A 12,442-nucleotide genomic window follows, 5' to 3' on the forward strand; every position below is an offset into this window, starting at 1 on the left:
TATTGGACATAAGAAGACCTTGTTTAAACTATAACTCCTAGACTTGGGAGTTGGACCTATTTAAAGTATTCTGTCAATAATCTGCTTCAATGTTTACTGAAATTTTATAACCCATTAAACACTAAAAAGGGAGAAAAGGCTGTTCTCTTTTAGATCATATTGTCCCAATAAATAAATAAGAATGATTGACTGATTGAGATTCTATTTGGACCCGTGCCCTTGGCTACCAGCCGGACTTGAAACCACGACCTGCAATGGAAATATAAAGCAACTCACCTTCTGGACAACCTCTTGTCCAGGGAATCAACTTACTGTATTGGCTACCAATCAATTAATCATTCATATTTATTGATTACTGTGTGCAGAGCACTGCACTATGCACTTGGGAAAGTCCCTGCCCACAACGAGCTTACAGTCTAGAGGGGGATTCAGAGATGAATATAAACAAGTAAATTATGGCTCTTTGCTATAGGGCTGAGGGAGGGGTGAATAAAGGGTGCAAAATCCAAGTGCAAGGGCGACAGAAGGAAGTGCAAGAGGAAATGAGGGCTTAGTCGGGTAAGGCCTCTTGGAGGAGATGTGCTTTGAATAAGGTTTCGCAGGTGGGGAGAGTGATCGTCTGTGGGTGGAACGATAACTCAGTTGGGGTCCCTAACTTCAAGAATTTTCACTTCCACTACCACTCTCGGTGATGTCAAGTAACCATTCATGTTCTGTAGGGAAGAATGGGATGATCAGTTGTAGAGCATTTTCAGACTTTTAGGGCACAAATGCCAAGTGGTATTGGATCTCTAGGGTACTCGACGACACTGTTAGCATACACTACTTCCACTGATGCAGAATTATCCCAATGTGTTTCCACTTTATACAAGTTCTCCCATTAATGTAACTCAAACCTGATGGGGGCTGGCCACAACATGTAAATGCATCAGTTTTTGTCATTAAAGTATCATCTCTTGCATGTGTTTAAAAGTGATGTCTAAGGTCAAGAAAAAATTCCTACTCCTAAGAAGATCCTTTTACAAAAAACATTCCCCCCTCCCGTACTTATGTTAAAGGTGAATGCCAAAAAAGGCCCAGTCTCAGACTTCAATTAGTAATACAGCTTGCTGGGCTGGTTCTACCCTACCAAACTGATCTGAATATCAATGATCCTATCTATTAATTCTATTGTAGTGTTCTTTCCCAAGCACTTAGTAGAGTGCTCTTTGTACAGTAAACACTCAGTAAATACCATTGATTAACGGATTGATTATCTTCCCAACCCTCCACATTATTCAGTTCACAACTAGATCATTTGTTCATGAATCGGGGCGAAAGATACCCTGAAAGATATCTGGACTTTTCACAGGATCTGGAAAAAAAAAAAGGAACTAGTGCTGCCAGAGGATTTTCATTCCTTGCAAGTATTCCAATTGTTTCCTATCAGATTGAAAGGCCAGGCTGCTCTGAAGCATACGCATGACCCAGATGGACGTGGCTACTTGGATCTGTTATCTTGAGCAAAACATTTGGATAGACTTCATCATCACATATTTCATACCCCTAGTCACTCCACCTTTCTATAACCAAACTGAATCAAAACCCATCCTTTGTGGATGAAACTCCAGTGCTTTTCACTCTAGAGACTCCTTTTGACTTCATAGATTTTAGGTTGTGAGACCCTGGAGGGTTAGGGACCTGTGTATTATTCCTCAGAGCTCAGCTCAGTGCTCTGCAAATAGTAAACGCTCAATAAATACTGTTATTACTAGTATCGTAGATAGCTGAGCAAAACACGTAACTTCAAGGTCCCCGTGTAGACTCACTCCACAGTTGCCAGCTAGGAGAAGATAAGCAATTTTTATAGCCAAGACTTCCCAGAGTTCAAATACAATCCCTTGCTCCTAGGAGAAGCCAACATATGAGCACACTTCCTTTAAGCATGTGGTAATTTCCACGATTTTATTATCAGGCTAACACAGACCCTAAAATCACATTCCCCAGACACCTAATGGATTGCTATCAACCGCTTTCCTCCTAGTGAAGAAAGAACACACTAAATCCTAGAACAAGGATCAAGTGGGGAAAAACCAAGACGGACTTATAAAGCAGAAAAAAAAATATTCGCTTATGGCAAAAGGGACGTTCGTCACTTTCCAACCTCCTTCTGAGCCTTCTTTTGGGTGTTGTGAGCTTTCAATGCTAAAGCCAGAAGTTCACCTTTGAATGCTGGAAATTTAAGTGGGAAGATTCCAAAGCATATTCGGGGGAGAGAGACAGAGACAGAGACAGATAGCAGGGAAGGAGGGAAATGAGAGGAGGTTGATTTGTTTAAAATGAACGTAGGAGAAAAGAGTTGCCAGTGGGCCTTTTTCCCCACAGGGGCAATCTCTACTTCACTGCGGCTCCGGATCGAGGACTTTTTGCAGAGTAAATGTCCGCTGTGGCTTTGTGAGTCCAGCTCGGGCTGCTGACTAGCAAAGCTTGTCAAGTCCTGGAAAATGATACTGTCCAAGAGACACACAAGGGAAGGTGGGCGTAGGGAAGTGGAGGATGTGCTATTGTGAAAAGGCCCCTGGGCATAGCCTCAAGCATAAACTCCTTTCCTCAAGCCAGCCAATCTGTTCTCTCTTTTATTTTTTCAGTTTAATGGAAGATATTTAACCCAGCAGAACTGGAATTCCTGTCCTCTTGGCCAAAGTGCCTGACGCCAATGCATTCCCATACAGCCCTGTCCCAAATCAGGCCTTCACTGACTGGTGAAGAGAGGCATTCTCAGAGGGCCTTTTTCTGCCTGAGTTATTGCTTCCAAAGCCTCCTCCAATGGTCTCCGGAGAGGTTGAAGTAGTAGCCAAACTGCTCAGATGGGCTGTGGCCAACCTTCATAGGATGGGCTCAGCACGAGGAGATTCATGGCAAACGTCTATGAGGCTAAATAGGGAGCAGCTGTCCAAAGGACCCTAGGACTAAGTTCAATCCTCACAGAGAATCCCCTGCCACTCTGCACTATTATTGGAGATATCCACTCAGGCCATATATAATTATTCCACTATCAGCCCATGATTTCACATAAAGAGGATGCATGATCCAGGGGGACAAAGGCCAGATTCCTTAGACAGTGGAAACTCTGTCTCTACTTTTGTCTGAGGGGTTGGAACAGTCCAAGAGGGTATAAGGCCCAGAGGTAGACTATTTTCCGCTTCCTTTTCTGCTGTGGGCACTGAGTTGACTAATTGATTCTTTGCCCCAAATAGCCTAATAGGCACATGGTGAATTATTTTATTGTTCCGAGGGTCCCTCGAGGCTGTGGAAACGGATACATCATGTTGAAGAGAGCCCGAGATTATCTGTCTTCCTTTCTTAAAACCTCAGCCCGATCACACATTATCTAGCGTGCATGGTATGTGGATGATTCTATTTTGGGACTTTGGATGATTTTTTTTTTTCCCCTTGAGTTTTTCTGAGAACCAGAGTTCCAAAGAATCAGTGCAGCTGAGAGTTATCCCCTTCTGAGCTTGGGTAGTGTGGCACCAGTTTCAAAGAGGTCACAGGCGAGTTGACTGCATGAGACCACCAATGTGTGGACCAAAGAATCGGTTCTTTGTGGTAATGAAATGCTCACAATTGTGTAGATTGTGTAGGATGATGCAAGGGCGGGCAGATTCTTCAATGGGGTCACCCTGCTGATTTAGGGGATGGTGGTTAGTACTGGTACTGGGTTTAGGGCATTTGGGACTTGTTCAAATTGGGCCAGCCTTCTGCCCCAACTCTCTTTTTGGACAAAAAGGCATCGGAGTTGAACATCACTGTCTGCATGGTATTCCTGCATGGCTCTGGATAGAGAACGGGCCCAGGAGTTGGAAGGACGTGGGTTCTAATCCCGGTTACACCGCATGTCTGCTGTGTGACCTCTGGCAAGTCATTTAACTTCTCTGTGCCTTGGCTCCCTCATCTATAAAATGGGGATAAGAGTGTGAGCCCCCATGTGGGACAGGGACTGCATGGGAACCTAATTTCTGAGGCTCTTTGTGAGTTTGTGCAATCTGCATGGCTGCACCAATTTCAACTTTAAAACTGTATGTTTCAGAGGACTAAGATCAGAGAAGAATTCCAATTCATAAAATAATTTTACTGCAACATTTGTCCTCTGAACTTGCATTCAAGGTGAATGCCAAAATGTTAAATTTTAACATTTAAAATGTTAAATGTTAACATTTGGCTAGTCTGAAGATACCTCTTCCCTGGGACATAAACCGATTTTTCTTCGGCTACAGCCAAAGTTTTCTGGGTGGCAATCACACATTTTCCTAAAGAGGGAACTGGGCCAATCCCTCCAGGGGTGGTTCCTTTGACTAGGTCTTCAGGGACTCCCAACAAAGTAGCTTTACAGTATTATCCTCAGGTCTTGGGTGGCAGTGGACTTGAGGGATATTAAACTGAAAGCTGCAGAGTACCGCAACCGATTTATCACGGCAGGTCCTGAAATCAGCATGTGCTCTAAAGCTTTCCTGGTTGTCACTGGCAGCGTTCATTCGTTTTCATGTCTGCTAAAGATGAATCACATTGCAGCTCAAGGAGAAAGCCAAAAGGAATAGGCATGGGGGGAATGCTTTTTTTTTTAACAAAATACTGACCACTGAAATGAATGAATTCTAATCACTTTACAAGAAGAAGATGATCAACGGCAATCTGATTCCACCAAGCTAATATTTGATTTGTCAGATTTACTTTCTGCTGCACGTGTGCCTGGTTGGTTTGGCTCTTCACTATTCGTTTTCAGCCTCTTAGTTTCTTTCTTCTCCCCAAATTCCTTACAGCTTGTTATTTTCCTGGTATTTAAATGTTTGCTAAGTGGGAGCAAGTTCAGCTACGGGATAGAGCAGGGCCAATGGGAGCCTAGATTGGGAACAGAGGAGGAAAGGGGGTACCTCCTATCGTTTTGGGGGTGTTTTGTGGGCCTGGAGCCACATATTTACTATTCTATTTATTTTGTTAATGATGTGCATTTAGCTTTAATTCTATTTGTTCTGACGACTTGACACCTGTCCACATGTTTTGTTTTGTTGTCTGTCTCCCCCTTCCAGACTGTGAGCCCATTGTTGGGTAGGGACCATCTCCATATACTGTCAACTTGCTCTTCCCAAGCACTTAGTACAGTGCTCTGCACACAGTAAGCGCTCAATAAACACGACTGAATGAATGAATGAATCCTACAGAAGCCCAAAATAACCCTCCACTGATTTGCTGTTCCAGACCCAACATTTTAAAAGAAACAGGCAGTCCTCACAGCTGGTACCTAAAAACCGCATCTTAAATCTAGGCATTGTGTGAGCCCCTGTGGGACAACCTGATCACCTTGTAACCTCCCCAGCACTTAGAACAGTGTTTTGCACATAGTAAGCGCTTAACAAATACCATGATTATTATTATTGGAACCAATTTTCTCATTGGAACAATGCCACAAATGGGGGATTGGCTCCTGAATCAAGGTCCACTACTCTTTTTTAATTGTAAGTACCCATAATTTGTGCCCTCAATTATAAATCGGTAGAATAGGCACAACACCGTATTTATATTGAGTCAAAGAGCTTCCCCAACAGGGAAGCCAACTTGTATTTCATCAGAAGTAAAATGGACTTGTCAACTGTACCCAAAGACTCTGTCTGGTAAGCAAATCATTTTCCCCAATCGCCCCTCTCAGGTCTCTTCTGGTGTATACCCTCACCCTTTCTAAATTTTCCCCTCAGTTTATTACCCCGCCACTCCCACTAAGGCTTTAAAAAAATATTTTCTCATTACCCCACGGCTTCCATTCACCCCCTGTCCCATGTTCCCGGAGTCTGTGCCATAAAATCAATCAATGGCATTTACTGAGCTGTTGGTGTGTGCAGGGCATGAACTAAGCACTTAAGAGAGTACAAGAATCTAGTGTTGTGAAGTTAAAATCTATGGGTTGTAAACCTGAAAGAGGGTATACCTATATAGAGAAGCAGCATGGCTTAGTGGATAGAGTATGAGCCTGAGTGTCAAAAGGACCTGGGTTCTAATCCCAGGCTCCACCACTTGTCTGCTGTGTGACCTTGGGCAAGTCGCTTCACTTCTCGTTTCCTTGGTGACCTCATCTGTAAAATGGTTATTAAGACTGTGAGTCCCATGTGCGACATGGACTTGTCCAACCTGATTAGCTAGTATCTATCCCGACGCCTATTACATAGTAAGCTTAACAAATACCATAAAAATCTAGAAATCCAGTAAGTGCCACATTATTAAACCTTTAGTTGAGGATTTCCAGGTCAGAGTGAAACCTTGGAAATGGTCTCTTATCTACTTACCGAGGGTGAAGAGCAATCATTTCTGGATGTGCAGGAAGAAATGATGATTTCGCTCATTTTTCTGCTTCTGAACTTTCACAGGGGAGAGAAGATTGGTTTAAAAATGCTGGCTAGGGCTCATGTGCTTTTTACACTTTTATATAAGTGAAGAGCTCCCCAACCAGTGGTGATCCCCCAAGACTCAAATAATAATAGTAGTAATAATGGTATTTGTTAAGTGCTTACTATGTGCTAAGAACTGTTCCAAGCGCTGGGGTAGATACAAGGTAACCAGGTTAACCCACGTGGGGCTCACAGTCTTAATCCCCATTTTACAGATCACTGAGGCACGGAGAAGTTAAGTGACTGGCCCAAAGTCACACAGCTGATAAGTGGCAGAGACGGGATTAGAACCCATGAATTTGGACTCCCAAGAGTCTGCTCTTGCCACTAAGCCACACTGCTTCTCCAATCCGATAGACAGTTGCCACAGATGGGGTTCAGTAATTGCCACCTAGTGAAACTTTATCATGAGGAAAATACAGGCTTACCCTAGTGTCCCCTATATTGACCATCCCAAGGAGTCAGGAAGGCCACGTTCTGAACCCAGCTCCACCATTTGACTGCTGCCTGACTTTGGATGAGTCTCCTAACTTCTCTATGACTCATATTCCTCAGGAGTGAAATGGGGATAAGACGCCGTGGCCCTCCCTCTACTACCGTGAGCTGCATGTATGACAGGGACTGTGTCCTTGTTTCTGGTGTTTGGCACATAGTAAGTGCTTCATAAGCACCTTTGTTATTGTCATTCTCCCTCCTCAAGTTAATTCATGGGGCCTGGAGCGGGTGGGCTTTCTCTCGGGAAAGCCTGAATGAAATTCCTCGAAACTCAACTCATCTCCAGCCCGAAGAAGGGTTTGCATTGCGGAGGCCACAGGCAGTCCGCCAGCCCAATCCACAGCCTTTAAGCCATGCAGTTCCCCGAGAGGGTCATTTTAAAACTTTCCCAAAATTTACAGGAAAAAGCAGAAACCCAGGCTGGGCACCTGCTGAAGAGCCATGCTGACAGCTGGCTCTAGAGGAAAGCCACATGAAGCTTCTTGCCAGCAAGGCAATGGCTTCAGTACTTCCTTCCCAAATGCCGTAAAAATGAGACAGCAAACCGACTCCCACTTTCTCTGGAAGCAGCAGGCATGGGGTGGCGGGGACAAATCGAAAGAAGAAAAATCATCATCTGACTTGCTCCTGAGCCTCCGTACATTTTCTGCAACGTCTCAATCCGTCCCTTGGACAGCCAAAGGATTAGAATCGGGATGTTTACAGGGTCTTTCTGGAGAGGGAGGGATGTGTTCTAAACAGGTCAGTTTTGCTGCACCTTGACTCACCAAATCACAAGTCTTGCTAGTTCACCTCTCTCTTCTTCCCCCTTCATGGAACATTTCCACTGATTCCTGTTTGGAAGAAATAAAACAGGCCGTATTCTTACCTTAAATGGCGCGTTGCTACACGGTAGAAAGCGCATACTTGGCTCAGATAAAGAAAGTGACCAGGACGTTAGGAGCCAAGAACGATCGGGTGTCCACCCCACCAAGCACATCAGATGGTATGCCGAGGACCTTCCAGACAGAATCCCCTGCCTTGGGTGCATTTTCTGGCTACAGGAGTGGAGAGTGGGTGGACAGATGCCCCTCTTCTCTGTGCTCAGCAGTGTAAGGAAGAATAAGACTGCTTTATAACAAAAGCACGAAACAGGAATCCCTACCTGTCCCCACCATTTTGGTAAAATTTCAGACACCTCCAGGTTGGAGCATTGAGGGATTCTGTAGTTCTACTCCAAGAAAATGAATTGCCCCTACCTGCTACTGGATTTCCTCAACTAACACCCAATCCTCTAGACTGAAAGCTCGTTATGAGAAGGGAATGTATCTCCTAATTCTGTTGCACTGGATGCTCCCAAGTGCTTAGTAGAGAGCTCTACTAAGTGCTCAATAAATACCAATGATTGCTTAACGAAGCCTTTCCTATAAACTTCTAGATTGTTACCAACTCAGAATGCACTTTCCCGACCACTTAGTGCAGTGCTCTGCCCATGGTAAGCACTCAATAAGTATTACTGATCAATCGCTGTAAATAAGCCACAAGGTCAATTAACAATCTTGAATAAAAGATACTGATGATGATGATGACGGCATTTATTAAGCACTTACTATGTGCAAAGCACTGTTCTAAGCGCTGGGGAGGTTACAAGGTGATCAAGTTGTCCCATGGGGGGCTCACAGTCTTCATCCCCATTTTACAGATGAGGGAACTGAGGTCCAGAGAATTGAAGTGACTTGCCCAAAGTCACACAGCTAAGTGGTGGAGTCGGGATTTGAACACATGACCTCTGACTCCAAAGTCTGTGCTCTTTCCACTGAGCCACGCTGCTTCTCCAATAATAATGGTATTTGTTAAGCACTTACTATGTGCAAGGCGCTGTACTAAGCGCTGGGGTACATACAAGCTCACTGTGCCTCGTCCTTGCGTGTCTCGCCATCGACCCCCGTCCTTTACCTGGCCTGGAATGCCCTCCCTTTGCACATTCATTCATTCATTCAATCGTATTTATTGAGCGCTTACTGTGTGCAGAGCACTGTACTAAGCACATCCGCCAAGGTAGCTCTCTTCCTCCCTTCAAAGCCCTACTGAGAGCTCACCTCCTCCAGGAGGCCTTCCCAGACTCAGCCCCCTCCTTCCTCTCCCCTTCCTTCCCCTCTTCATCCTCCCCACCCTACCTCCTTCCCCTCCCCACAGCACCTGTATATATGTTTGTACAGATTTATTAGTCTATTTATTTTACTTGTACATATTTACTATTCTATTTATTTTATTTTGTTAATATGTTTTATTTTGTTGTCTGTCTCCCCCTTCTAGACTGTGAGCCTGCTGTTGGGTAGGGACCGTCTCTAGATGTTGCCAACTTGTCCTTCCCAAGCGCTTAGTCCAGTGCTCTGCACACAGTCAGTGCTCAATAAATATGATTGAATGAATACAAGCAAATCAGGTTGGACACAGTCCCTGTTCCACGTAGGGCTCTCAGTCTCAATCCCCATTTTACAGATGAGGTAACTGAGGCACAGAGAAGAAAAGTGACTTGTCCAAGGTCACACAGAAGATTAGTGGAGGAGCCGGGATTAGAACCCATGACCTTCTGTCTCCCAAGCCCGTGCTCTATCCATTATGCCACGGTTGGTGCTTGGAAATAGGTTCAAGAAGTTCATTCACCCAGTAAAGCTTTGTCGCCGTAATTTTCACTTGCCCTCCACGGCAATTGACATGTTCCAAAACCCTCAGTACATCTCCTCTTTCCAAATTGCCCTCCCTGGGGTTGGGGGGAGATAGGAGACAGAAACCATTCCCCAGCCTGCCCGACAGCTCCTACCGAAAGCAAATGGGATCAGCCTTTCCCTTTTATGCATGATGTTCATTCATTCAATCGTATTTACTGAGCGCTTATTATGAGTAGAGCACTGTACTAAGCGCTCAACTAAGGTCCATTGAGTGGTCACCCCATCTCTAAGGCTCCTGGCGGGCAATCCCTATCGAGGCCGAGAAGCAGTGTGGCTCACTGGAAGGAGCCCGGGCTTTGGAGGCAGAGGTCATGGGTTCAAATCCCGACTCCGCCACTTGTCAGCTGTGTGACTTTGGGCAAGTCACTGAACTTCTCTGTGCCTCAGTTCCCTCATCTGTAAAATGGGGATGAAGACTGTGAGCCTCACATGGGACAACCTGATCACCTTGTAACCTCCCCAGTGCTTAGAACAGTGCTTTGCATATAGTAAGCGCTTAATAAATGCCAAAAAAAAGGCCAGCCTCCTTTCATGATCAGTGCCCCAGGGATCCAACAAAGGACTTCTTGCCTTCATTCCACCTTTTCTGCAACAAGGCAGTTTTTTGTTGTTGTTTTTTAAATACGGTATTGGTTAAGTACTGACCATGTGCCAGGCACTGTACTAAGCACTGGGGAAGATAGAAGCTGGGGAAGGTAATCAGGTTGTCCCACATGGGGCTCCCCATCTTCACTCCCATTTTACGGATGAGGGAACGGGGGCACAGAGAAGTGAGATGATTTGCCCCGGGTCTCAGAGCAGACAACTGGCAGAGCCAGGATGAGAACCCAGGTCCTTCTGACACCCACACCCGTGTTTTATCTAGTGGGCCTCGCTTTTTCACAGTTAATATGGCAAGCCTCCTGTCCTGGGGCCACAACAGCATCGAGGTTTTACCTGGCATCACGGGCACTGAGGATGTTAAAAGAATCAAGACAGTGATGGTATTAATGCCGCTGTCAACCCCCGGCCCACGTCCTTCCGGCCCGGAATGCCCTCCCTCCACACATCCGCCAAGTTGGCTCTCTTCCTCCCTTCAAAGCCCTACTGAGAGCTCACCTCCTCCAGGAGGCCTTCCCAGACTCAGCCCCCTTTTTCCTCTCCTCCTCCCCTTCCCCCACCCTACCTCCTTCCCCTTCCCACACCACCTGTATATATGTTTGTACAGATTTATTACTCTATTTCTTTTACTTGTACATATTTACTATTTTTCTAGACTGTGAGCCTGTTGTTGGGTAAGGACCGCCTCTCTATGCTGCCGACTTGTACTTCCCAAGCACTTAGTACAGTGCTCTGCACACAGTAAGTGCTCAATAAATACAATTGAATGAAATTCTATTAATTTTGTTAATGATGTGCATATGGCTAGAATTCTATTTGTTCTGACGATTTTGACAACTGCTTACATGTTTTGTTTTGTTGTCTGTCTCCCCCCTCTAGACTGTGAGCCCATTGTTGGGTAGGGACCGTTACTATATGTTGCCAACTTGTACTTCCCAAGCGCTTAGTACAGAGCTCTGCACACAGTAAGTGCTCAATAAATACGATTGAATGAATTAATTAATTAATGACAATAAAGAGGTAAGAAGGATCAGACCACCTTTGAGGGGAGAGAGGGAGTTCTGACAGCAAAATGTGCCCCAGGCTGGGGAAACATCTGACTGCCTGAGGGTTTGGCTGGTCCCTCCCCGCTTTTCTCTTCTTCCAAACTGAGCCTCCCTTTCAGGAGGATTTCTCCTTGGCCATCTAGAGAAGCAGCTTGGCTTAGTGGAAAGAGCCTGGGCTTGGGAGTCCAGAGGTTGTGGGTTCTAATCCTGCCTCCGCCACTTGTCAGCTGCGTGACTTTGGGCAAGTCACTTAACTTCTCTGTGCCTCAGCTACCTCATCTGTAAAATGGGGATGAAGACTGTGAGCCCCATGTGGAACAACCTGATTACCTTCTATCTCCCCCAGTGTTTAGAACAGTGCCTGGCACATAGTAAGTGCTTAACAAATACTATTATTATTATTATTATTATTATTGTCTAAGTCATCGGTAGCAGAAGAGACAGGAATACGAGAAAAATGTTGGAAAAAGGGCAGTAGAGGAGTGAGAGGAAAATTACAAAGGAATCAAATGAGGATGAGATGGGTGAAGGGTGCTTTGTAACCTTTAGAAGGGAAGGTTTTTTATAATAATAATAATATTTGTTAAACACTTACACTTACTACATCAAGTAGTTTCCTAAACACTGGGGAATAGAGGCAAAATAATCAGATCGGACATATTCCCTGTTCCACGTGGGGCTCACAGTGTAAGGGGGAGGGATGACAGGTATCCCCATTTTACAGATGAGGAAATTGAGGCACAGAGAATTAAGTGACTGTTCCAAAGGCAAAAAGAAAGGAAAGTGGCAGAGTACAGATTAGAACTCATGTCTCCTTACTCCCAGGCCTCTGCTTTTTCCACTAGGCCATGCTGCTTCTCTTCATGGGAGTTTACAGTGTGTATGTGCGAGTGTGAGACACAGAGAAAGGAAGATAGAGAGAAAGGGGGAGAGAAAGAGAGGGAAAGTGGAGTAAGGGGGGAAGAGGGAGAGAGAGAGAGTGAGAGAAAGAGAGAGAATTCTTACCAGATGAATAGATTTCTCTTGCTGACTTGGAGCTAGCAATCCCACAGCAGCCCTCAAGAAGTACTCTATTATATAGCCTCATTTTCTTGAACTCTTCAGTTTAAAGCAGATTCATTTCTTGTTTGCCTGATGATCTCAGAAGAACATTCTCCAAATACTCAGACTCCAG

General features: G+C 45.0%; 1 protein-coding gene across 1 annotated transcript in view; it reads right to left on the reverse strand.

Annotated features, from left to right (window-relative positions):
• Positions 1 to 12,355, reverse strand: part of LOC119945243 (mitotic spindle assembly checkpoint protein MAD1-like) — a 40,382-nt gene extending 28,027 nt beyond the window's left edge. Inside the window, exons 1-2 of the mRNA XM_038766337.1 lie at positions 12,274 to 12,355; positions 7,679 to 7,744 (exon numbers count right to left, since the gene is read on the reverse strand). The gene's annotated coding sequence lies outside the window, so the exon portion shown is untranslated. The remainder of the gene's footprint in view (positions 1 to 7,678; positions 7,745 to 12,273) is intronic.
• Positions 12,356 to 12,442: the final 87 nt, after the last annotated feature.

The sequence above is a fragment of the Tachyglossus aculeatus genome, chromosome 24 (genome assembly GCF_015852505.1).
Source record: "Tachyglossus aculeatus isolate mTacAcu1 chromosome 24, mTacAcu1.pri, whole genome shotgun sequence".
In the NCBI taxonomy this organism is placed as follows: Eukaryota; Metazoa; Chordata; class Mammalia; order Monotremata; family Tachyglossidae; genus Tachyglossus; species Tachyglossus aculeatus.